This window comes from Balaenoptera acutorostrata, chromosome 9 (assembly GCF_949987535.1).
Source record: "Balaenoptera acutorostrata chromosome 9, mBalAcu1.1, whole genome shotgun sequence".
NCBI classification, from domain to species: Eukaryota; Metazoa; Chordata; class Mammalia; order Artiodactyla; family Balaenopteridae; genus Balaenoptera; species Balaenoptera acutorostrata.
In genome coordinates this window covers 49602504-49630292 of record NC_080072.1, presented here as the reverse complement: position 1 = coordinate 49630292, position 27789 = coordinate 49602504, and the positions used below count along the sequence as shown (strand labels likewise).

The window sequence follows — 27789 nt, the reverse complement described above, 5'->3', positions numbered from 1 at the left end:
CCCAAGTCCATTTCCTCAACTCAGGCTCCCACTGAGCTCTGCCTGGGTTCCCACCTCTGTGCTGTGTCTTGAAAACTCTTTCCAGATTGTGAGCTGGGGCAATCATAAGACCACCTTGTTTGTTTCCTGTCATTCAGGTATCTCTTACCTTCATTGCTGCTGTCCAATGTCTTGTAAACCATTGTATCATATACTTTGTACAGATGTTTAGTTGTTTAAAATGTGAGGGTAAATTCACTTCCTGTTTTTCCATCATTTTCAGAAGTGATTAATTTTCTGTGAGACTTGAAGAATGGAAATAGTCAAAGATGATTTTTTGGTTTCCAGCATAGGCAACCTCAGGGAAGGTGTTGGTATTTACTGAGATAGGAAGCATTAGATGAAGAAAAGGTTGTTTATTTTTTTGGTGTAGGTGAGATCATGGGTTCCATTTTTAACATATTGAGTTTGCACTTCTAGTGAAATATTCAAGTACAAAAAATACAAAAGCAGTTGGATATACTAGGCTCGAGCTCAGAAGCAGGCTCTGAGTTGGAAATAGGAATTTATGAACTGTCAGCATATACTGCTTATGGTATTTGAATCATAGCGTTTGATGAAGTTACTTAATAGAGAATCTATAGTGAAGAAGGCAAAGAACATGGGACCAGTTCCTGAAACCTTAAAGTAACCTGAAGTGGGACAGCCAAAGAGGTAAAAGGAAAACTGATATTGTATCATAGAATTCCCTAGAAGCATATTTCAGGGAACTGTGAGTGGTGGGTCAACAGCTGCACTGATGTCAATAGAGAAAAGCCTGAAAGAATCCATTGGATTGTGCAACATGAAAGTCTTAGGTGACTCCTGTAAGGGGGGTCAGCGGCAAGGACAGAAGCCAGAGTGGAGTAGACTGAACAGCGGACGAGAGGGAACGGGGTGGGAGAGGGAGCAGTGTATTTAAGGAGCTTTGTGACACATTTGGCTGCAAAGGGGAGGAGAGGGATTGGAATTAGAGAGGGTTTTGTCAAGACGGGAGGGGTCAGGCATTTTAAATGCTGACAGGTAATAGCCAGTCAAGTGGGGGAACTTAAAGGAAAAAGAGGATGCGAAGTAGAGGGCGCCCCATGGCCAGGAGCCCTTGCGACGATGAAAGTGAATGGGATCCAGAACAGAATTGATGGACCAGCTTTGGATAGGATACTTCCTCCTCCATTACAAGTGGAAGGAGAGGCCCCACACAAGCAGGAAGTGACGTTAAGCCCCATCTGGTGACTCTGTCTTCTCCATGAAGCGAGACACAGAGCTGTGTGCTGAGAGTGAGTGTGAAGTGGCCCCTTCCCTCAGGGAGTTAGTGGTCCTTTGGGATGGACTGGTCTGATGATTGGTTTTACAGGAACTACAAAATATAACTTGTTGAACTCAGCCTCACTTTACCTTTGTTCTATTTTAAACTTTAAAAGTTATTTTACATTTCAAAAATAATTTGTTGGCTTTTCCCTTTATTATCGAGAAAACTTGAGTAAAAACAGAAGGGTGGATGATCCTGAGTACAAAGGCACTTGTAATCCCTCTGCCCATAGACAGGCTCTGTTAATGTTGGATATGTCTTTCCTGTATAGTCTCTGTCCATGGCTCTTCATGTGCAATTTTTATATGGTTCTGACATGATTTGGCCTGCTTCTTTGCTTTCCTTTGTTTAAGGGAAGAAGCAGAAAGCAGAGCTATGTCTCTCAGAGGACCCTCCCTGCGGGTGGTGGGGCCCCTGTCCCTTGACAGCTGGACAGGGCTTGGTTCCCTTTGCCCATGTTTCCTCAGGTCGGGGATTCTCTGGCAGCCAGGCAGCCCTGGGCAAACACACATCCAGTGTGCAACCTTCAGAAGAAGCTTGTCTGGTGGCTTCTCTCTTTGGAGGCCTAAGGGTCACAGTCAATATGTCCAAAAGACAAGCTGGCACTGATCAGTTAGCCAATACTACTTTCAGACAGTCTTATGAAAACGTTCAGATCAAAGCAGGGTAACGCTTGGAGGGCCAGCGCTGGGGGAATCTCATATGCAGCTTCAAGGATCTTAGGGCCAACGTCTCTGCAGCAGAGGATGCTGCTGGCCCTGGGAAGTAAGGAAGTTTGCAGATACGTGATGCTTCCACTTAAGCCTGGAGGAAAGGGTGTCACCAGTCATTCATAGCAGGATGTGGACAGCAGCTTGTTGAGGGGATGGGAAGCTGAACAGAGGAAATGTTGGAGTTTTGCCATATTGAGACAGAGATCAACAGCTCAACAAGAACAGGGCATACAGGGATGGTCAAGGCCCAGGGAGGCATTGATCTTTCAACAGACATTGCAAGTCAGGCTCAAGGCTAGGCACTGGAATGCCCATAGAAATGGAAGGAAGAAACCATAAGCTGGCGGAGGCTTACGTCTGTGGCATCAGAGTAGGAAGCCAGTTCTAAGAAGAAGCAACTCGTCTCTAGCTCTGTTTATTCCCTTCTCACACTGGAAGAGTGAGAGGGGGAGGAGAGAAAATTTACTGATGAGGGACTTTCTTTAATACCTGGGTTTCATATTCTAGATACTTTCAGAATGAAAAGGAACACTTTCAGCATAGGAGTCCCCTGTCAGGTCACACAATGTTTAATGACTATAGTTTGACCACACTCTTACAGAAGAAAATAGGGGATCCTCCCCTTCAAAGACGTACATGGATTCCAGGAAGCCACCTGAGAGTCTTGTGTTGGCCTCTGAACCAACCCCATCACCCTCCCCAGTCCCTATAAGTCTGTTCCCAAAAAGAAATGTCACCAGATGGCCCTGCAAATGTCACCTGGCCGTCAGCATGGCTTCACCCAAAACAGGGAGGCATTAGAGAATCTAATCCATAGTTCATTTCCTTCATTCCAGTTAGTTTTGTACCCTTTACTGGGCATTTAATGCTTTCTTAACATACTGGGCTGGACAGTAATGTCCTTAATTGAACTGTTGTTGAAGAATCTTGCTTTTACATTTAATGGGAGAGGGTCCAGTGACTCACAGATCCAAATATCTTGTAAGAACTCCTCTCTTGTTAGCATTTAATGCCAGATTTTACTGCCCTCTGCTTCATGAGCTGCGCACTCCCTCGGCATTCTCAATACCTCGAGCTATTTTTAGCGTTTAATCCCTTCCAGATAGAAGAGCCATCAGACCTCCTCTTTTTTTTTTTTTTTTTTCATGCAGCAGAGAATCCTTCTACATTTTCAGATTGTGGATGGGTGGTTCTTAGGAATTGAGCTGGTCCTTTTGAAAAATGGCCTTTTCTTTTGCTGTTTCGTAGATTTCACACCCAGGTGTGGGCATCAGGTCTGGTCCTGGCTCTGGTCTGTGTATTTCTCAATAGTAGTAGTTATAGAAAAGTAGCAGAGGTTGGTTTGGCTGATCCTGGAGAAGGAAAGGGAAGCTGAACTCCACAAGCTGAGGAGATTACATGACCACGGCAGTGGTGGGATGGGGAGGGGTAGTGCTGGGCGCTAAGGCAGAGGGACCACACACCCTGACGTGGTTTGAGCTCCCCACAGCTTTGGGGGAGTGTCCTCCAAAGAAGTCACAAAATTCAGAAGTGAGTTTGGAATAGGAAATTTCAAGTGGGTCAGTGCCTGCTGTCACCGCCACCGATTCTCTTCACAGGGGGGTTAAAAACTTCTAGCAGGTTTGCTAGGGGCTGGGAAAGGGGGAAATGGGGAGTTACTGGTAAATGGATAGTGGCTGGGATGACGCAGAAGTTCTGGGAATGGATAGTGGTGATGGTTACACAACACTGTGAATGTATAATGCTATTGAATTGTACACTTACAAATGGTTAAAATGGCAAATTTTATGTAACGTATATTTTACCACAATTTGAAAAATGTTCAGAAAAACAAAAATCCTCTACCGGGATGTGAAAAAGACTGGGCACCAACAGAGGAGAACGTAGGCCCTGAGCAGCCAGAGCTGTCTCCTGCTGGGCATGGGGACAGTATCGCTGAGGATGGCTCCTCTTTGTTTCAGAAGAGGCCCAGGAAGTGAGGGCTGGGCTTCCCTCAGCTCCCAGAGACCTGAGCCATCACCCCACCAACACCTGTCCTAACACAGTGGGCCCATTTTATATCACTGTCTTCCCCTATTTCTCACTTCCCTCACTATCCCTATGCAAGGTTCTCTCCTGGGTACTGAGTGCACCCATTGGTTTTGCAATACAAAACCAGACAATAATCTTAATTAAAAAAGAATTTTTTCTTTCTTGTAAATCATCAGTGTAGTCAAGGAACAGCTGCACTGTGGTTTGAACCCTTCAGACTCTGAGTGCCTACCTGGGGCTGGAGTCCCAGCCAGTTTCCATGGGAGGAAGAAGGGGGCTCAAGAGTAATGCACACTTCCTAGGTGCCAGACCCTGGGTTCAGTGCTTTTATGTGATTCCCAATTAATTTTCACAAAAGTGAAATAGCTGTTATGCCCATTTTACAGAAGAGGAAATTGAGGTAGAAAGGGATTCATTCACTGCCTAAGATCACACAATAAGGAGTGAAACAAAGTTTGAATGTAAGCCTATTTAAAGCCCATGTTCTGAAACCTATGCTTTTTTCATTCTGCCACACTTGAGAATATCTGTCCTAGTACAAAAATATGCTTTGAACAATGCCTTCATCAACTCTGGAATAAAAGTGAGTTTGTATCATGATTTGTGTCCAGCACACTTAACGAGAGCCGCTAGTATTTCTGGTGTTTTCATCACAGGTCCCCTCCGCCCTGTGAGTCTCTCATGCCACTGGGACCCGCCCACCACGCCCTGTCCCTCCAGTGTAGTTTTCCATGACTACACGATGCATCAGAACCTGAATAAGGGACAGGCTGGCCAGAGAGTTGTCCAGAGAACTAATCAATAAAGGATGCCAGAACACTGAGGGGGAGGAAACTATTAATCAACGGTTGTCTCCAAGAGGACATCACATATAGTTGGAAATAATACTTTAGTAAGCCCCTGAGGGAGAGCGGTGACTTTCCCGCGTAACTCAGGTTGCAGTGACCGCTCCCTGACCTGTGCCCTGAAGATGCAGGCCCAGCTAAGTGCAGGCTTCAGGCTTGACCACTCGGATGACGGAGGGAAGACCAGCACTGCCTCCAACAACCTTCTTTCTCTCCCCATCAGAACAGTCAGCTTCTCTTCCGACAGACACCAGCCAGGTATTTAAGGAGTACCAGGTTGGAGGGCAGCCAGAGTCAGCTCCCGGCTGAGCTGCCCACCTGCAGGGTCTGTCCTGCAGGCCACAAGCCCGCCTCCCAGTCTCAGCCCACTCCCGCCTCCTAGACACATACCGCTGGATGCAGCCTGTGGCCCCGGCTGACTTCCCTTCATCTGCCTTATTCTCAAGGCTTATTGCCAAGGCCTCCCTCTGTCCTCTTCGTTCCAGTCCTCTCTCCTCTCAGCACCCACCCCCCAGCTCCTCGTTTCATGACTGGCTCTGCTGTTGCCGCCACTACCAACTTTCAGCCTGAGAGCGCGGTTTTTCCAGGAGATAAGCGAGTGAGGCAACAGGGAGAAAATCAGTACTGCGTGCACTTTGACACTGCCCAAAAATAAGCAGATGAACGTGCAGCTTTTACAACCTTTTCTAGACAGCATATAAAATAACTGCTTTCATACATTTTTAAAAATATTGTTTTCCATCATGGTTTATCCCAGGATATTGAATACAGTTCCCTGTGCTGTACAGTAGGACCTTGTTGTTTATCCATTCTATGTATAATAGTTTACATCTACTAATCCTAAACTCCCACTCCATCCCTCCCCCACCCCCTTCTCCTTGGCAACCACAAGTCTGTTCTCTGTGTCTGTGAGTCTGTTTCTGTTTTGTAGGTAGGTTCATTTGTGTCATATTTTAGATTCCAGAGATAGGTGATATCATATGGTATTTGTCTTTCTCTTTCTGACTTCACTTAGGTATGATAATCTCTAGGTCCATCCATGTTGTTGCAAATGATATTATTTCACTCTTTTTTATGGCTGAGTAATATTCCATTGTATATATGTACCACATCTTCTTTATCCAATCATCTGTCAGTGGACATTCAGGTTGTTTCCTTGTCTTAGCTATTGTGAATAGTGCTGCTATGAACATAGGGGTGCATGTATCATTTTTTTTTTCTCATACAAATTTTAATGAACTCTTTATGTGGCGTAGCTATCCTATGTGTATTGCAGTTGGTGCAAACTACCTGTCATCAAGCATCTTCTCATTTTGTTGCATTTTTTATTTTATTTATTTATTTTTTTAACATCTTTATTGGAGTATAATTGCTTTACAATGGTGTGTTAGTTTCTGCTTTATAACAAAGTGAATCAGATATACATATGTTCCCATATCTCTTCCCTCTTACATCTCCCTCCCTCTCACCCTCCCTATCCCACCCCTCTAGGTGGCCACAAAGCACTGAGCTGATCTCCCTGTGCTATGCGGCTGCTTCCCACTAGCTATCTATTTTACGTTTGGTAGTGTATATATCATTTTGAATTATAGTTTTGTCTGGAAATATGCACAGGAGTGGGATTGCTGGATCATATAGCAACTCTACTTTTAGTAAAATAACTGTTTTTAGCAGATACCCAACCCTGACCCCATTGCTAACCTTCATCCTGTTTGTGAGTGATGGTCACTTATGGAATGAGATCAGGGATAGGTAAGTGTCAGCTTGCTAATAAAACCAGTGATTTTTATGATATGATGTTCTTGTCTTACAAACATCCAGATCAAAGGGGCCACCTTAAAAAGTGCTGCTTCCATATGAACAGCCACGGTTCAAAAAATAATTTTTAATGATTTTTTTTTGCACTTTGAAACAAAGTGGTATGTATTGCCTATTTCTTATCAGTTGACTCTCATGAACTTTGTTGGGGAAAGGAACTAATAGCTCAGTAATTCCTAAGATCTTTAGTACAAGTGAAGTATTAACCGTGTGTCATTTGGGGCAGTGGTTACATTTTCAAGAGTCTGCCATCTGCGCTAATTGGCCAGGGATGTGGCTAGCCAGGGTCAAGCTCCCGCAGTCAGTGCATGAGGGCCCTGAGGCTTTGAGCAGCCTGTGTGATGGCAGTCGCCAAATGCACAATGCAGTGGTGATGCTGGCCTACTTTTGGGAGCAGTTCCTGTGGTACGGGCCCCCCATGTGGGAGCTGTGGGTGAACTGCAGCTCCAGACTGCCTGTTCCCCGCCCAGAGCCTTAGCCTGTCATGGTTGATTCTATGGGGCAAGAAAGCATTTCCTTTCGTAAACAGCACACCAGTGTCTTCAATAAGATGATATAATGGGATTAATGATGCACTTTCCAGAATCCTCATTGATTCTGAAGATGGAAGTAGAAACTTGAGATGAGGCTAAGCTATGTTTTGTCAACATTTGGCCGCTCTATTAGCAAAATATCCTCGGACAAACAGGGGGCTTACTTGAAAGAGAATGCTGGTATTTGAATACTTGGGGCTGGGAAGATTCTGTCTATGTTATAAACATCACCAGGAGTGTACCTGTCAGGCCTGAGAGTAAAGAGAAAGGAATTAAAAAATAATGAGCGACCAAACACGCTATGCCAGAGCCTGCTGGATGGATGAGCTGGTGGCGACTGGCTTGTGAATGTGTTTTCCAGGAAATAAACCTTGAGGTGTAAGAATAAAATATTAGAACTTCTATTTCTATCTCTGTTATTCTCTTTTTTTTTTGCATATGTTTATTATATATAATTAGAATTTTCTACTTCTATATAAGTAATAAGTAAGTAAATATACATATTTTGGGGCTATATGCCCCAATCTTTCTTATACTACATGTGCCGATTATAAATATGTTTCCCTCTCAGCTCCAAATGTAGTCTTCATTGCCTGCTCTGGAAAACGAAGAGTTGGGACCTTTAGTTTTCCTTTCCATCTGGCATGTTAAGCTCTGTCAGTAGAGGGCGCTGGAGAGACAGTGCAAGAGGAAGGGCTTTTTCTTCCTCCATCTGGTGTCCTGTCCTCAGGCTCCTGCAGAGAGCCAGCTTTCCGGCACCCAGTTCCTGCAGCACCTGCAGCTTCCCTAGAGCCCCACTCCTGCAGTATGGGCAGCTGCTCCACAGGTGCCCTCTCCAGCACGTGGCCTCTGCAGTGCACAGCCATAAGCGGCGCTCAGTGGCTAGCAGCTTCCCCCGGCACCCCTCAGGGGACTTTGTGGCAGAGTGCCTCTGGTGAGACACCTCCTGAACAGCTCTTTCTGGCACCTAGGTGGCAGATTTCTGGCAAGTTCCAGAGGGTAGATTTCCAGTAAGTTCTGCTAGGGCAGTACCATGCAACTTCTCTGTCATTCAGTGAGTGACGGCTGTGTCCTCTCCAACAGGGTCTGGAACTCCACCTCAAAAGCAGGGAGGATCTTGTCCTTGGGTGCTCTATCTCAGCCCAAGGGGAAATGGCTGCGTTTCATATCCGCTATTCCTGTATTCCTTAGAGTTCTGTTTACTTCTTGCTAGCCAATACCTCATTACTCAGTCCTCTGTTACAATGAATGATTCTTCATATTAAATTTGCCCTGTCTGAATTGCTTGATGGTTTCTCTTTTTTGTTTGGACCCAAACAGATACAGTGTACTTCTATTAGTAAAAAGAAAAAAAGGTGAGTGTGCATTACCAACATATTTACATTTTCTTATTTATCAATTATATTTATGTACTGTTTTACTAATTTTAATGAATATGTTAAAACATACATGAAAAGTTTAATTAGACAAAGATGAAGTGTTGTATACTTGAAATATTATATTTTAGCTATCTTGTGATAATGACTTTATACTGTCATTAGCAAATATTTCAAATAACAATATAGACCAAATATGGTTAATCACTAACAATAGTAAATATCTAAATTTCAAATATTTTTGATTGGGATTGAGTGAGGCTGCCTGTGTCCATCTTTATATTGAATATGAATTGATTTTCTTTTTAAAATAACAAAGGTAAAGAGAAGTTATTTTATTTCCTTACTCTCCTTGATAGTAGGGTACCCTATTGCACATCTCTGGGGTATATGAACCCTCTTTAGATACCCTTGCTCTAAGGGGTACTGGTTTTTCCCTCAGCTTTCTGGGAGGCCAGGTGGGCTCCTCTCACCTCCAGCCTTACCTCTTCACCTAGCTGGTGCACTGCAGATAGGGCTTTCTAGGTTTGCCACAATATAAAATATTAGGGAAGTGCTGTGTTAGAATTACCTTTTACTCTTCCTCTCCTGTCTCTTCTGTCGATCTTCCTGGCCTCAACTCAGATCCCACCTTTCCCTTAACTTCTTCCCTGCCTTCCTTCCCTTCGCCGGAAGGAATAGAAGCATCCATCTGACATAGATTACCCCAGTTTCTTCCATATGCTTCTGCAGTTTTTGTCTGATCCATCTATTAGGCAATTGAACAGATACTCAGCTACTGCTTTGGGACGCCTCTTATATGCCATTACCGGGTTAAAGAATGGGAAGGAGGCAGTGTGATTGGTGGAATTGACCTTAGAGGATCATCTGATCAAATGATAAATAGAGTAAAGGAGCCCTATCAAGTTTAAATGGAACTTATCCAGGATCACTTGGACCTTGAACTGGAGTTTCAGAATTCTCATAACTAGTTCACAATTGTGTTGTTTGCGTTTCTCATGCTGTGTCTTCTCTCCCCAATTATCCCAGGAGTTCCTTGGGAGCCCATTCCTTTCCTTATTGACCTGTGTCTGCCATAGTGAGCCTGGCCTAGGGCCCTGTACAAATAGGAGCTCACAAAACGTTCCTTATTTGAACCTGTTTGGTCACACGCAAGCCTCTTCCTTGGATTTCATTTGGGAATCAAACCTCAGTCATTCCAATGGGTGATAGTTTCTCTTATGCTCATTAACTGTTTCAGGTCTAGGTTGAGATAACTGATAATGTGCTTGAGCCTGTCTAGGAACTGAGATTTGTCACTGAGGTTCAAGTCAACAAGTGGTAATGAGCCTGTCAACGTATGGAGGAAGCAATTCCTAGAGGCTAATTGTCTGGGTTCCACTTGCAGTTCTAGCACAGAGAGAAAAACTGAAATGTTTAATGAGTCTGCCGTCTGCATCTTCAACCTTGAGTCATCTTTCCAGTTCTTGAAATTTAATTTTAATACTATCTTTGAAATTCTGACATTCAGCGTCCAGATCCTCCCTTGCGAGAAATGGCTACTTTTGTATTTCAGTGTTGTAAATATGAGCAGTTAGCATCAAGGCCGTGCCTAAGCAACCCCAGCCTGGTTTGGCCTAAGCAACTCCAGCCTGGCTTGGGGGCTTTTCCTCTTCTGCTCTTTCTCTCCTCTCCCTCCCAGCCTGACGTTGACTCCTTGTAATGCAACCCCCCAGGGAGGGAAGAAGAAGTAGAGGCTGCCCTGTGGCACATTATCCCTCTATACTCCACTAATGCTTCTTTCCCCTTGTGATTCAATCACTTAAACCTCTGTCTTGAGAGCATTTGAGATAGTGAGGAAAACCACTTTTGGAACCTTATGGGTCCTTTGCAGACAACTGTCACCTTTTACAGCAGATCCAATTAAAAGTAATTGTGATCATCAGTAATTGATGGTCCACATGCAGATTCTGTTATTTGGAGAGTAATTATTTTTACTTCACTTTTTTTCTGATATATGTTAAAACATGCTCATTCATGCATTCTACAGTTCCATGTTAAGTAGTTACTACATGCCAGGCCCTGTGCTGCTGTGTCCTAGGGTCTCTGCCTTCCTGGTGTTTCAACTACAAAGGGAGGAGAATATTCAACAAATAATTACACCGACTGCTATTTAATTAAAACTGTGAGAACTGGTACAAGAAGAAATACCAGGTACCCCAATAACCTGTAGCAATAGAGCAAAACCTGGTCTGAGGGGTCAGGGAAAATTTTCTCAAAGAAGTAGTATTTATGCTGAGGCTGAAGTGTGGCTAGAAGGTAATAGAAGTTCTGGAAAGAGCATTTCACTATGGAAAAACAAGCCATGTGAAATTTTTGAGATTTTCCCCCCTAAACAACAGTGGAAACCCACTGAAGGATTTTCAGGAAGAGAGTGACATGAAATTATTTGCACTTAAAAATAACCCTCAGGCTACTATGCAGAGGAGATTTTAAGGTATCTAGGGAAATTGTCAAGGGCTATATTGGTATTGTCTTACATTTAGAGATTAAGAAAAGGGAGCCAATGTCTGGTTGTTTGGAAATACAGGATACAGATACCAGCATAAGACAAAAATAATATTAAGTTTACACTGGTCTTCAACACTTGATAATAAAATATGTTTTAAATTATTGGCATTACTAAACTTTGTCTCCCTAAACAAGGTAATGCACATGAAACAATCATAACTGGACTCCAGCTTCTCTGAGAGGGTCCTAAAGAGAGTAAGGCAAATGAAAAATAAACCCCTGATATAATAATTTTCAAATATGTGGATAACCAAAGACCCCAAATCTACTCCTCTTACTTTTCCTAATAGGCACCTTGGTAGGAACCTCACACAATCAGGGCATAATCCAGGAAGAGCCATCGTTTACCTTTCACCAGCCATATCCACCTAAGAAAAATTTGCACTATTTTAAAGCTATTCTGCCCTGGGAGCAGAGATTGAGTGAATGGTCAGAAGACTAGGGTGAGGAGAGATGAATGGCTAGGGCCATCAATTCCTTCCACTTTCTTTTCATCTGTCTTTTATTCTCAATGTTTTAACACATAGAAAAATGCAGAAAATATAATAACAGGTACTCATGTAACATTTTGTCATATTTGATTCTAAATGTTTTTGTAGATATAAAACAGTACAGACAGAGTCAAAGCCCTCCCAACCCCCTGGAATAACCACTGAGGTTGGTGTATATCCTTCCCATGCAAATTTTTATTTTAGTACCTATGATTGTATCCATAAGCAAAATATAATATTGCTTCATGTATGCTGAAATTTTTCATGAGTAGCATCACAATTTACATGTCCTTTTGTAACTTGCTTTTTTTCTTTTAATATTATTTTCTCAAGGTTTATCCACACTGATCCTTGTGCATATAGATAATTTACTTTACTTGTTATTTAGAATTCCGTTCTGTAAATAAATTAGTTTGCTTAACCATTCCTCATGACTGATGGATAGTTAGGTCAATTCTACTTTCTTCTAAAAAAAAAAACCAAAAAACAATCTGGGATGAACATCCTTATACATGTCTCTTTAGGGCATTGCTAGGAATAAAATTGCTAAGGCTTGGAATACACACATAATTCAATTTTATTAGATATTTTAAAATTGCTTTCCCAAGTATTTATGCCAGTTTATGCTCCCAAAGAAATATATGGGCCTAAGTATCCATACCTATTTCTCAAAACTTGGTTAACTGGTTGATTTTGACAATCTGACAGGTATTAAATTGTATCTCATTAATTTCTATATATGCCATTAGGATGTCTTATGGTTTGCCTGATCATATACTTTGGTCATTTTTCTCTTTTAAGTTTACTTTTTTGTTCATTAATTGTTGGGATTTCTTTACTTTCTGATTATAAGTCATTTTTCAATTATACAGGTTATCTCCCTCAGTCTAAAGCTTAACTTTTAACTTTGTATGTTATATATTTTGTCATCCAGAAGCTTTTAATTTTAATATGTTCAAAATTTTCTCTTCATTCCTAATGCTCTGCAGTTTTAGACTCTGCTTTAAGAAGTCTTTTCTTACCCCGTCATCATAAAAGAACCTCCTACATTATCTTCTAAAACTTTTTAAGCTTTGCATTTTACAATTAACTCTTTGGTCTATCAGGATTTTGTTTTTATGTGTACAGTGTGTGAGTTAGGGACCTAAGCCTGCCTTTTTCCATAAGGATGTCTATATCCATTACCGATTGCCACAGTAATATTGAATAACAAATAACCACAAAACCTCAGTGACATATTTATTTTGCTTGCGAGCTAAGCTGTTCTGCTGATCTGAGTTGGGCCTAACGGGCCTCACTCATGGGTCTGTTGTCTGCTGACCTTGGCTGGGCACTTCACATGTCTGAGACTTCTGTTGGGACAACTGTACTTAGCTATGCTCCACGCGGTTCTCCGGACTTGTTCTCATGGTAAAGGCTCAGGCGTAGGAGAGAAAGTGGAAGCCTGGGGCATTTTGAAGCCTAGGTTTGGAACTGACACACAGTCACTTCAGCATCATTTTATTGGCCGAATCAATTTGTAAGGCTGCTCAGATTCAAGATTTGGGGAAAGAGACCACCTCTTTATGGGAGGAGCTACAACCTCATGTTGCAAAGGACATATATAGGGGAGGGTGGAGAATTGGAGCCATTTTTGCAATCAATCTACCAGAATTGTCCCAACACCATTTACAAATAGTCGATTCTTTCTCCATGAATTTGTAAGTCTACTTTTGACATATGACAAGTTCTCATATATACATTGGTCTTTCTCTGGGCACTCTTTTCTGTTCCATAGTTTATATTTCATCAGTTTCCATATTATTTTAGTAATTGTTGAATCCAATAGTATGAGTCTCCTCCCATTCAACTCTGTTCTCAACTTTCCTCTTCTATTTCTTACATGGATTGGCTATCTTTAGCCCTTCACTATTCCTTAAGAATTTTAGGCCTAGCTTATCCAGTTTCATGAAAAACAATGTAGACATTTTTATTTAAATTTTGTTGAATTTACATATTAATTTGACTAAAATTAACATATTTATATTAATTTTTTTTCTACCCATAGACAATTTATTTCTCCATTGAGCTAGATGTTCATTAATTCATTGAAAAAGTGTATATTGAGCCATAGTCTGTGCCAGGCACTATTCTAGAGAGTGTTATACAGCAGAGAATAAAAGCAGAAAAAGTAATGGCTTTGAGGACTTTATATTCTAGTAGAGGAAAACAGACAATAAAAAAATGCAAATGTTAGGAGGTGCTAAGTACTATGAAGAAGAAAAAAATGGTGTGCAAAGAGATAAAAAAATGGTAATTAGGTTAGTACTATAGTTTTATATAGGGTGCTCTTTTTTTCTGTCATTCAATAATAATGTTCTCCTTAAATTTTTAAATAACCTTTTTACATTTATGTCAGTACAATATAGTTTTTGATGACATTGTGAAAGTTCTCTTCTTTTAAAATTATAAGCTTTTTGGCTGGTGAATAAAAATGCTGTTGATTTTTGAATACCGATCTTATACCCAGTATAAGTTTTGTATTTGGTTATAGTTAAATTAGTTTTCAGATTCTCTTTAAGATTGTCGTTTTTAACAATATACAATTTTGATTCTCTTTACTCTTCCTGCCCATTGCCATTTTTCTTATCGAGAACATTATTAGGCCCTTCCAGTACAATATTGTTTAAAAACAATGAGAGCAGGGAGGTTGTCTTCTTCTTAAAGGGAAGACTTCTAGCATTTCACCGTTAAGTATGACGTTCTCAGTGAGTGTTTGGTAAACACCTTTTATGAGATTAAAGATTCATAGTTTGCTTAAACAAGATGAATTTTCATGAAAGAGTGTTAAATTTTAGTAAGTTTTTTTTCTGAGACTATTATGATAATACAGTTTTCCATTTCCATCATGCTATGTGGTGGGTTATAATTTACATTGTCTAATGTTAAATCATCTTTGAATACTGATGATAAACCCTACTTTGTTATGATATATTATTTTTTCATATGTTGCTTTATTTTGCTTTCTTATAATTTCTTTAGTATTTTTGCAGCTGTGTTCCTAAAGCCAGTTGGCTTTTCCTCTCTTGTACTCTCTATATCTAGTTATCATATCAAGGTTATACTAGCTTCATAATACAAATTGGAGAAAGTTCCTTTGAAAAAGGAAAAAGGAAAAATTTTTCTCTAGAAAAATTTGTATAAAATAGAGAATATTGGTTCTTTGAAGATTTGGTAGAATTTACCTGTCAAATTATCTGTTTTAGAGGGCTCTTGAGGTGGGTTTTAAATAATTGATTTGGACTTCCCTGGTGGTGCAGTGGTTAAGAATCCGCCTGCCAGTGCAGGGGACACGGGTTCGAGCCCTGGTCCGGGAAGATCCCACATGCTGCAGAGCAGCTAAGCCCATGCGCCACAACTACTGAGCCCGAGTGCCACAACTCCTGAAGCCCACGCTCCTAGAGCCCATGCTCTGCAACAAGAGAAGCCACCCAATGAGAAGCCCGCAAACCACAGCGAAGAGTAGCCCCTGTTTGCCACAACTAGAGAAAAGCCCGCACACAGCAACAAAGACCCAAGGCAGCCAAAAATAAAAATAAATTAATTAATTAAAAAAAATTATTTGTTAAATAATTGATCTGATTGACATAATGGTTATAATTTTCAAGGTATGCATTCTTTTTTTTTAATTAATTAATTTATTTTTTATTTATTTATGGCTGTGTTGGGTCTTCGTTTCTGTGCGAGGGCTTTCTCTAGTTGTGGCAAGCGGGGGCCACTCTTCATCACGGTGCACGGGCCTCTCACTATCACGGCCTCTCTTGTTGCGGAGCACAGGCTCCAGACACGCAGGCTCAGTAATTGTGGCTCACGGGCCCAGTTGCTCCGCGGCATGTGGGATCTTCCCAGACCAGGGCTCAAACCCGTGTCCCCTGCATCGGCAGACAGATTCTCAACCACTGCGCCACCAGGGAAGCCCCAAGGTATGCATTCTTGATGTGAACATTGGTAATTATATTTTTCTAGATAATTTTCTATTTCATTAAGTTTTCAAATTTCTTGGTATTGGTCATTGGTATTCTCTAACATTTCTAAAAGTTTTTAATATAGGAATAGTTATGACTTCTTTGTCATTTATAACATTGTTTATTTGTTCTTTATCTCCTTTTTCTTGATCAGCTTTGTCAAGGATTTAATTAATTTGTCAGAGCCTTTCAAAGAATCAGCTTCTGTATTGTTAATTCTTTTGTCTTTATTTCTGATGTTTCCCCCTTTTCCTCTTCTTCTTTTTTTTTTGTTTTGTGTTTCTTTTTTGGTGTGATTAGCCTGTTACGTTTTTTCTAACTTTTTGATGTAGTTTTTTTGTTGCATCCTATGAGTCATTCAGTTCTAAGTAGCTTCTAGTTCCCATTATTATCCCTGTTTTGACTGGTGAATTATTTAGAAGTATGCTTTTTAATTTCCAAATTTGTGAGCTTGTTTGGCTTTTTATCATTGATTTATAATCTTATTGCATTTTGCTCAGAGAACATGATCTGAAGAATATCATTGTTTTGGATTTACTGAGACTTCCTTTGCAACCTTAAATGTGGCCAGCTTTTATAACTGTTCCATGGTTCCTTAGTAAGAACGTGTTTTCAACTTCTGGTTTCTGGTTCTTCATGTGAGGAGCTTGGAACCTGCCACTCCATCCTAACAACAAGTAAAAAGCTGAACAGACTGAAAAATCACCAACTCTTTTAGAATCTGAAAGAGATGTGAGGACACAGGGCAAACCCCCAAGAGTGGAGAGACCTACAGGTGAATACAGAGAATAACAGCTCCCTGGAGTAGAGACTCATGAGTGAAAACCATCACTAGAACCAGTGCCAGGGTAGGAAAACCTGATGAATTGGTGGAGGCTCAGTGTAGACAGCTCTGAGCATTAAAAACTCTAGGGAAACCCAATCATAGTGGAGCCCCACAATTTTGTGAGATTTACCTGAGGAGTTCAGTCAGGTTTACACAGTAAATATCAGAGAAAAGTCCTTTCCTCCTTCTGGCAGGCAGAGGGGAAAAAGAACCATTTTGAAATGCACCAGGGACTTCCCTGGTGGCACAGTGGTTAAGAATCCACCTGCCAATGCAGGGGACACAGGTTCGAACCCTGGTCCGGGAAGATCCCACATGCTGCGGAGCAACTAAGCCTGTGCACCACAACTACTGAGCCTGCGCTCTAGAGCCTGTGAGCCACAACTACTGAGCCCACGAGCCAGAACTATTGAAGCCCACATGCCTAGAGCCCATGCTCCACAGCAATAGAAGCCACCGCAGTGAGAAGCCCACGCACCGCAACAAAGAGTAGCCCCTGCTCGCCGCAACTAGAGAAAGCCCATGCGCAACAACGAAGACCCAATGCAGCCAAAAATAAATAAATTAAAACAACAACAACAAAAATGCACCAGAGTACTGTATTCTTCTTAACAAGGACTGCTGATGGGAGAAACTATTTAACCAGAGCCTAACCTGCTGGGGTATTATCAGAGCCTAACTATTGCAACTCCAATTAGTTTTGGCTATCTTCTCCCACCTAAAGAGGGGAGAAAAAACTTAAAAACACCTGTGAAGTTCACAGTCCAGAGGCACAAGCTCCCTACAAGACTGAGACACTTCCCCTCCCCCCACAGCTCAGCACCACATTACTAAAAGTCTATTTATAGCAGTTCCTTTTACCCAGTACATCATGTCCAGCTATCAAGAAGAATAATTAGGCATACCAAAGGCAAAAAAAAAAACACAATTGAGGAGACAGAACAAGCCTCAGACCCAGACATGGCAGGGATGTTGGAATTATCAGATCAGAAATTTAAAACAACTGTGATTAATATGCTAAAGGCTCTACTGGATAAAATAGTATGCAAGAACAGATGGGCAGTATAAGCAGAAAGATGGAAATCCTAAGAAAGAACCAAAAAGAAATTCCAGAGATAAAAAACACTTAAAGGTGGGGCTAGCCCAAGCATATTGGAGCCATGGGAACGGATCACCTTAGATGATCTAGAGTGAAAAGAAAGCAATGCCTAGTACCAAACCATGGAAACATTTTACATGTAAAGGTCCAGTGGAGTAGAAGCTTTCCCGAAGGAAACTGAAAAGCTAGTAAAAAGTAGGAAGAAAAGCATGAAAATCTAACGTTGTGGAATCCAGGGGAAGCAAGTGATTTCACAAAGAGGGAGTGGTCATTTATGACAAGCACCTCTGAGAGATCGAGATGAAGATGGAGAAATGTCCACTGTCTTTAGTAACATGGAGAGCACCTCCTGAGAGCAGTTTGGGTGGAGCCCTGGTGTGTAAGCCCGGAAGAAGCAGGTTGAGGAGTGAATGGGACATAAGGAATTGGAGCCATGTTGCCTAAACAACCCTTCAGGAAAATTTGGCCAGACAAGAAAGTAGTTGGGAAAAGACCATGTTTTCAAGGGAGATGTTTATTTAAAAATTCAGAGAAAATGTTTAAACACTGTTAAGTAGAATCCATTGGAGAGGATAATCCATTACTTTTTTTTTTTTAATTAATTAATTTATTTTTGGCTGTGTTGGGTCTTTGTTGCTGTGCACGGGCTTTCTCTAGTTGCAGCAAGCAGGGCTACTCTTCGTTGCCGTGCGCAGGCTTCTCATTGCAGTGGCTTCTCTTGTTGCAGAGCACGGGCTCTAGGCACGTGGGCATCAGTAGTTGTGGCACGCAGGCTCAGTAGTTGTGGCTCGTGGGCTCTAGAGCGCAGGCTCAGTAGTTGTGGCGCATGGGCTTAGTTGCTCCGTGGCATGTGGGATCTTCCTGGACCAGGGCTCAAACCCATGTCCCCTACATTGGCAGGTGGATTGTTAACCACTGCGCCACCAGGGAAGTCCCTCCATTACGTTTCTGAGAGGCCTTAATGGGGTCGAATATCCATCCCACTTGCTAGGATGAGAAGCACAGGGTGGGAGAAGGACAAAGATACAGGAGTCTTTGTAAGGACGTCCAGCTAGCAAGTTGTAGGAGCTCCTGTTTCCTCCATGAAGTAAGAAGCAAAGTTATTTGCTGATACTGAGGTGAAGATAAAGGTCAGAGGTTTGAGAAAGGATAGGTAGCCTGAATGCCTAGTATATAATAGCTACATTTTGTTGAATTTCTAGTGTCAGGGACATATATTATTTCTAATAGTCACAAAAACCTAGTAAATCCTGTTATCCTCAGTCTACAGAGTAGAAACAAATGTTACACAATTTGCCCACATTCATACAGCTAGTGAATGGCAGAGTTGGGACTGAACCACAGATCTGTTTGGGTTTACACTGACACTTTAATTTGAAATGCTAGGAGAGTGTGGTAAAGACAAAAATTATCTCCTCCAGTTTTTCACTGGCTTTCCTACAGTTCATCAGAGAGTTAAGATCCTCTGTGACCCAGTTGAAAACTCTAACCTGCGTGAGCAAGGTGAGTCGTCTTCAGTGGTTACGTTTATTTCTGTTAAATGTAAGGCATCACTAAGACTAAAATAGAATTTGGGGTCAGATTCCTTCATGGCTGTGGAGCTCTGCAGCGGTGACAGATGGATGAGGGAGCAAATGCTAGAGGGAGAAAGGAAAGAAAAAAGAATCTGTCCTAAACTGAACCTTCTGTCCAGTGAAGACTTCCTGGGGTGTCCGAGTGAGTACGCCCTTCAGGCTCCCTCCTCTCAGGACTCTCGCACCCTTACCCTCCAATAACCTATCAGTTTCCAAGGAAATGGAAAGCTATGATAATGGAGTGTAAGTGCTTTTGTCTTTATAATTGTGAAGAGGAAAAAACCTAAAGAAATACCTTAGAAACCCTCAAGATGAGATGGGAGAATGGGAACAGATGACTTGCCAGGAAAATAGACACTCCAGCCTAAAAAGTGCCTCTTTTATTCTCCTCCTAATTTATTCAGAAAAGCACGTTTCATATATTTTTCTCAGCCAAGACTGAAAAAAATTTTTTTTATATTTCTCTTTTTCCATGTTTGCAAGCCTAAAAATATGTTCAAGACTTTCTAGTATGCTGTGTTCTGGTAATGTTTGCATGATGTTTAACTGTAGGTTGTATTTTATTCACACTTCTGAGCAAAGTGGATCGGAACTCCTTAGGGTTGGGGGCTCTCGCTCACCTCTGCTCACCCCAAACTCTAGCACCCTGTACCATGCCTACCATCTTGTAGGTAACAACTTTTTTTTCTGTACTGTTAAAAAAGATGAATGAATGAGCTCATTGAACTTTCTTTGCAGAGTATTCTCACCAGTATTCATTGCCTTCTGGTTCTGATGCTTTCTCTTTACTGACATTTTCAGGGGATCTCTTACCTGTTTTAATTTTTGCTTTTTGTAGTTGTTGTAGTTACTGTTTTAGTTAATGTAGATACCACAGATTTTTTCTGTTGTCTTGATTTTATCATTCTCTAATCTAATAGGCAAATTATGGCATAATGATTTGTGTTTCTTATGATACTGGTGAAGATAAACATCTTTTTGTGCATGTATTGACCATTTGTTTTTCTTTTATGACTTGTCTGTTTCTCTGTTTACTGGTTTTTATATGGGAGTTTACTTTTGTTTTTTCTTAGTAATGTTTAAGATCTGTTTGAGATTAAAAGTGTCAGCCTTTGTTTGCTTTTCAACCTCATTAAATGTTTGTGTCTTCACATACGTAATGTTTTTCCATTGGAGGTTCTACCTTTGGAGTTATGCTTGGAAAGTCCCTCCCACCTCCACCCTCACTCCTGAGATTACAAAAATCTCCTATATTAACAACAGCCAACTTCAGAGACTAACATTTACTGAGTACTTAACCATTTGCCAGACCCTGTTCCAAGAACTTTGTATATGCTATCTTAATCCACCGCAAAAACCCTGTGAGACATTTGATGTTGTAACTCATTTTACAAATGAAGAAACTGAGACACAAGTAGGTATTCAAAGTCATGTGGTGAGTAGCAGAGACTGGAATCCAATCCAGATAATCTGACCTCAGAGACCACAATGTAAACTGTAATCTCTACTTTAAAACTTGAATCCATTTGGAATGAATTTGGTACACATATGTGACAGTGATCTTAACTAATTTTCCCCAAATACTCAGTTATCTCAACCCCATCTGAATAAACCAGCGCTTCCTAAACTACCAATATTGTCATATAACAAATGCTCGTATTTTTAACTTTTATGTTGTCTGCACATTTGAGCCTTATACATTGACATCACTAAACCACCTTTTACAACCCAAATTTGACATTTGATGCATCAGCTGATAAAACTTGAAAACTATTTTTTTTTTTAGTTTTTAAAAAAATTTATTTATTTTATTTATTTATTTTTGGCTGCATTGGGTCTTTGTTGCTGTGTGTGGACTTTCTCTAGTTGCGGCAGGCGGGGGCTACTCTTCGTTGCAGTTCGTGGGCTTCTCATTGCAGTGGCTTCTTTTGCTGTGGAGCATGGGCTCTAGGTGTGCAAGCTTCAGTAGCTGTGGCTCACAGGCTCTAGAGCTCAGGCTCAGTAGTTGTGGCGCACGGGCTTAGTTACTCGATGGCATGTGAGATCTTCCTGGACCAGGGCTCAAACCCATGTCACCTGCATTGGCAGGCGTGTTCTTAACCACTGCACCACCAGGGAAGCTCCTTGAAAACTATTTTTAAGTGGCATTGGTGAAACAGGTCAGTTTCAGTAGTATTTTCACCTTTGTTTGATTAGTGGTATTTATATAGTTGTTTAGAAATTGTATCTCATCTTGCCCTTATTTTGAAGCCAGACACAAGAGCACGTATTGTATGATTCTATTAATATGGAATGTCCAGAAAAGGCAAATCTACAGAGATTCAAAGTAGATGAGTGCTTCTTTAGGGCTGGAGGTGTGAATGGTGAGTGATTGTAAATAGGCATGAGGGTCTTTTCAGGGTGATGGAGATGCCCTAAAATTAGATTTGGTGATGGTTACAAAATCCTGCAAATATACTAAAATTCATTGAATTTCACACTTAAAACAGGTGAATTTTATGGGATGTGAATTATGTCTCAACAAGGCAATTTTTTTTAAAAAGCAAAAACCTATACCCTGCTCAAACACACACACACACACACACACACACACACACACAAGATGGGAAATTCAAAAGTGCTGATATTAATCAAAGTATAAGCCTCAAAAATGTAGTAAAGTTGGGATGAATATGGAAATAATTAGAACTTGAAAGCAGTTCACTGTTATCCTCAAACAGATGCTCTCTTACACTTAGCCTGTTGATTCTGGATCTACTGTGAATGAAAGATAATGCTGGGAACATACTGTTTAAAATTGTGCTACTAAAGTAATGTGTGATTGGGGTTTTAATAGAATCTTTAGTTCTTAGAAATTAGAAACACTTTATAATATCTAAGTGTGTTTTTCAGTTTCGTGCATTTGTATTCTGTATGTTTTTATGAGATAATTATGTACCAAAGTAGGGAAGTGCCTGTTTTTGTAGTTTTTTTTTCATTCATCTTCTTCACTTTTCTGGTAGCAGTATTCTGATATTATAACTACAGCCTCTTAATAATACATTTTACGGGCTTTCCTGGTGGAGCAGTGGTTAAGAACCTGCCTGCCAATGTTCGAGCCCCGGTCCGGGAAGATCCCACATGCCGCGGAGCAGCTAAGCCCGTACACCACAACTACTGAGGCTGCGCTCTAGAGCCTGCGACCCACAACTACTGAGCCCACGTGACACAACTACTGAAGCCTGCGCACCTAGAGCCCGTTCTCCGCAACAAGAGAAGCCACCTCAACAAGAAGTCCACGCACTGCAACCAAGAGTAGCCCCTGCTCGCCGCAACTAGAGAAAGCCTGCGCACAGCAACAAAGACCCAACGCAGCCAAAAATAAATAAATAAAAATAATAATACATTTTACTCTCTAGTAAGATAAATCTCCCATCTCATTCTTATAAGTCATAAAAAGATCGGGTTTTTTGTTCATTTTTTTTCAAATTTATTTTTGGCTGCATCGGGTCTTCCTTGCTGCACGTGGGCTTTCTCTATTTGCGGCGAGTGGCGGCTACTCTTCGTTGTGGTGCGCAGGCTTCTTATTGCGGTGGCTTCTCTTTGTTGCAGAGCATGGGCTCTAGGCACACGGGCTTCAGTAGTTGTGGCACGTGGGCTCAGTAGTTGTGGCTTGTGGGCTCTAGAGCGCAGGCTCAGTAGTTGCGGCGCACGGGCTTAGTTGCTCCGCGGCATGTGGGATCTTCCTGGACCAGGGCTCAAGCCCATGTCTCCTGCATTGGCAGGTGGATTCTTAACCACTGCGCCACCAGGGAAGTACCTGTTTCGTTCATTTTAATCTTGCAAGTAAACCTTGATATCATTTAGGGATGATGTTTAAAATGAATTGTGATGTTGCTCTGGGATTTACTTATATTTATGTACAATTTTGGTATGAATGAACACCTTTACGGTATTAAATATTCCCATCTGGGAACATAGAATAACTCCATTTACTCCAGCCTTTAAAAAAAAAAGTCATTTAATAAAATTTTGTAAAATTTCTTTATCTGGATTCATTATATTTCTAAGATTTTTCCTGTGTACTTATATTTTTGCTGCCATTGAGAATGGGATTTTTTTTATTTTTAAAATCTGTTTTATTCACTGGTATATATAGAAAAAAAGCCTTTTAAAACTGAAATATAATTTACATTTGATAAAATGCATAGATCTTAAGTGCTCAGTTTGACGAGTTTTGAAATTTGTGTTCACCCATGTAATCACCATCCAAAACAAGGTACAGAACATTTCCATCATCCCAGAAAGTTCAATCATGCCCTATTCCAGTCAATCCCTCCACCCCGCTAACAGCAGCCAATTTCTGACTTCTATCACCATGATTTCCTGTTCTTGTAGTTCATACTTTTGTGTGTGGTGGTTGAACGGTGGGGGGAGGGGTGGTTCTTTTGCTCAGCATGATGTTTTTGATATTCAGCAATGTTGTGGAGTATATAAGTAGCTGAGTAACATTACACTGTATTAGTATACCAGAATTTATCCATTTTCCTGCTTTTGGACATTTGGGTTGTTTCTAGGTTTGGAGGGAAGTGTTTCTTTGTTTGCTTTTGGTTTTGGCAAATATGAATATAGCTGTTATGAAGATTCTTATACAAGTTTATGTGTGGACATATGTTTTTATTTCTTTTGGGTAAATACCTAGGAGTAAAATTCTTGGTCATAGGGTAGATATGTGTTTATAAGAAATGCAAATAGTTTTTCAAAGTGGTTGTACTATTTTTTACCTTCCCACTAGCACTGCCTGTGAGTTCCAGTTGCTTTATATCCAGTGCCAGGGTTTAGTCTTGTCATCTTTTAATTTTAGCTGTTCTAAGGATGGCATTTCATTGTGATTTTCCTTTTTGACTAGAGATGCCAAGCACCTTTTCTTGCTTTTCATATATCTTCTTCTATAAAATTTGTTTCAGCTTTTTGCCCATTTTTTATTGGGTTATCTCCTGATTTGTGATTTGTGGGAGTTCTTTATTTGTACATTCTTATTAGACAACTGTTTCATTAGTTTCAGTAGTTATTCACTTGATTATCTTTGATTTCCAACTAAGCAATTATATCTTCTATGGAGAATCATATTTTTGCTCCTTTTTTGTAATAACTTTACCTTTTATGTATCTCCTTATTTTATGGCATTGGCTAGAACTTCCCAAACTGTTGAATAATAGGAGTGACAGCAGGAATTCTTGTCCTGGTCTTGAATTTAATGATACTGCTCTTAGTGTTACATTATTGTTTTATTAGGAATGGATGTTGAATTTTATCTGATATCTTTTCTGCTGAGATGTTTGCATGATTTTTCGTCCTTAATCCACTCATGTGATTTACTAATTTTGAAACATCCATGCATCTTGGAATAAACCCTACTTGGTAAAGGTGTTTTATTAATACTGATAGATTTTATTTGTCAATATATCATACAGGAAACTTTCAACTATATTCTTATAAGAACTGGCCTATAGTTTCGCTTGTTTTTTACTGTTTTGGTGGAGGTGCTTGCTTCTTTTGCACATCTTTGCCAGATACTGGTTTCAGGATTATACTAAACTCAGTATAAGAGTTAACATTATTTTCTCCTCTGGAGTATATTTTTCAGTAAATCAGTTTACATATGTCACCTTTTCATTCCCATTCCCCTACCCATTTTACCCTCGAGTAATTTCCTTCATCCCATACCTCCCCTTCCCTTGTTGTCACAGGCCAGGGCTGAGCTCCAGAGGATCCCAAGCCCCCTGCTTACCTGCTCTCAGTCCCACTGCTGCAGGTATAGGCTTTGTTGGCATCCTTGGCTGCCCTGAGTTTTGAGGTTTGCATTTTATTTTGGAATGAGTTCTCAGGTACTAAATTGGAGGGCATTTAATGAGAGCATCTAGGGCAGCCGCAAGCTCAGCCCACACGGACCCTGTGCCACGAGATCACTGGTAGTGCTCCATTTTTGACCTACAGAAGGGGAAGTTTCCCATAATTCAGCCTTATACTTGGACTCTCTCCCAGATGTCTGGAAGCAGCTGGAGGCTAGGGAAGCCTTCACTTCTTCTCTTTTGGAGACCCTGGAGGGAGATACTTATGTTCAGGTGTGATTGGGGCCCATGGCCTCAGGGAACAACTACCTGATGAACATTTTTAACGTTCTATTTACATTTTTCTAGATTGTCCTAGAGGCTTTTGCTTTGATATCCCAGAGTTTCTGGGGAGAATATTCAGTTAGGCCCCTATTGTGAACCTCCCTTAACAAAAGGAACATCCTACACACGTTATAGGATCTGACTAGATGAACAGCAAAAACAGGTCTACAGTGGAAGCAGTGGCTAATGCAATAACCAATTGAAATACTTTTTTTTTTTAATTTTTTAATTTAATTTAATTTATTTTTTTATACAGCAGGTTCTTATTAGTCATCAATTTTATACACATCAGTATATACATGTCAATCCCAATCGCCCGAAATACTTCTTAATGATTAAGGAGACCTTATAAAATCCAAGACAATCTTAAGAAATTAACTGAAAACAACTGAAGCTTGAATGGCGTAGGTTGCAAGTTTATTGCAACGGCCTTCTTCATGGTTATCCTGATCCTACTTTGCCCTCAGCAAGTTCTCTACACAAAAGCTAGACTAATCCCTTTGACTTTTAGGTTGATTCTTATTATTTTTGCCCCAAATCCTCTGATAACACCCTGTGTCATCACAATAAAAGCCAGAGTCCTCCAGGATTTGGACCCCTTCCCTCCATTATCTCTGACCTCATCTTCCACTACTGTCCCAAACATTTTCTCCATTCCGGCTACACTGGAGCCTCCTTTCTGATGTTCAGACACACTCCCGCCTCAGCACCATTTTCTCTGCCGGAACCTCTTCCCCTACCTACCCCTATGCCTGCTGCCTCACTTCCTTTAGGTCTTCTTTTAAATGTCGTCATCTCTGAGTTCTTCCCTGACCATCCTATTTAAAATTGCATTCCCTTCCACAACCTCCTATCTCCCTGTAATTTTTTGGTGACACTTTTTACTGTTTAACATCCAAATAGTTTACTTGTTTAATTTGTTTATTGTCTGAGTTCTAGAATGTTAACTACAATGGAAACTCTGTTACCGCAAGGATTCTTATCCTTTTTGCCTCCTTATATGCCCAGCACCTAGTGTAGTGCCTGTTACATGGTAGATGTTCAACAAATACTTACTGAATAAGTGAATGAATAAATTTAAAGGGAAGACTTCTTTTAAACATTCCCAGGTTCTCCCCTGACTTTGCTCTCATCCTAGGTGAATGAGAACTGTGCCTTTTGAGAGAAGAGAGAATTCCTACACAACATAGAGTAAGTCATGACGCTAGGGAGTCAGGGAATTCTTCACATGATCAGGGCAGCCTTGGTGCCCAGGTTTGTCACCTAAATCATCCCAACACGTGGAATGGCTTTGGGCCATTGCCAGGAAGTAGACTCTCTGTAGCAGTTGGCTTAGCCTTCCCAGAAATTCCTGAGTCTCAAAAGGAGCATTGGGAGGAGAAAGCTGCAGACCCTCTGATGAATCCTGGGAGTTGGAGTGGGAGGTTTGTTCTGACATTCTAATAGGATTGTTTGACACATTCTAAAACCCGCCACCTTTGAATGAAGACTTAGGGCCAGAGAAAGCACATAGAGGTGGAAAGACCCATTCGTGACACTGGTGAACTTTGTGACCATGGACAAATTGTTCAACCTCTCTGCTGGTGTCTGATCACTTTCTGTAGCAACAAGGGCTATACCTTTTCAAAAAGACATCTTATTTGTCTTATCTTCTGTGTAATTCTTTCCATAGCCTAGGAAATTCCTTTTTTATTAAATTTAATTTTTTATCTTACATTAGAGTATAGTTGATTTATAATGTTGTGTTAGTTTCAGGTGTACAGTAAAGTGATTCAGTTATATACATCCATTCTTTTTTCAGATTCTTTTCCCGTACAGCTTATTATAGAATATTGAGTAGAGTTCCCTGTGCTGTACAGTAGGTCCTTGTTGATTATCTATTTTATATATAGTAATGTGTATATGTTAATCCCAAACTCCTAATTTACACCTCCCCGCCACATTTCCCCTTTGGTAACCATAAGTTTGTTTTCGAAGTCTGTGAGTCTGCTTCTGTTTTGTAAATAAGTTCATTTGTATCATTTTTTTTAGATTCCACATGTAAGTGATATCATATGATATTTTTCTTTCTCTGTCTGACTTACTTCACTTAGTATGATAATCCCTAGGTCAATCCATGTTGCTGCAAATGGCATTATTTCATTCTTTTTAATGGCTGAGTAGTATTCCATTGTATATGTGTAGGAAATTCTTTTAGTATCTGTGTGTCTCCTGTATCCATCCAGCTTGTAGATCAGGATGTAAGAGCATCTTCAAATGTGGGTCGAGATGATGGAGAGGAGTCCTTGCTCTGTGTTCTCCCTGATCAGTCTATCTTTCCCTTCCTGTAGAGACTACTGCTATTCATTCATTGATGCATTGCATTTAATATTTATAGACCTACCCCGTGCCAGGCATTGCTCTAAGAAGTATGGGAGCAACAGAGATAAGGAGTTAACACATATATT

The 27789-nt window shown here is 40.7% G+C and overlaps 1 protein-coding gene across 4 annotated transcripts in view; it reads left to right on the top strand.

The window, feature by feature from the left end:
* Nucleotides 1-27789, top strand: part of LOC103015172 (synaptotagmin-9) — a 247377-nt gene that overhangs the window by 100684 nt on the left and 118904 nt on the right. The window contains exon 1 of one of the 4 annotated variants that reach the window (XM_057552223.1): nt 19336-19430. The exons of the other annotated variants lie outside the window; for them this stretch is intronic. The gene's annotated coding sequence lies outside the window, so the exon portion shown is untranslated. Of the gene's footprint in view, nt 1-19335; nt 19431-27789 lie in introns of those variants that run through there. 4 annotated transcript variants of the gene reach the window in all.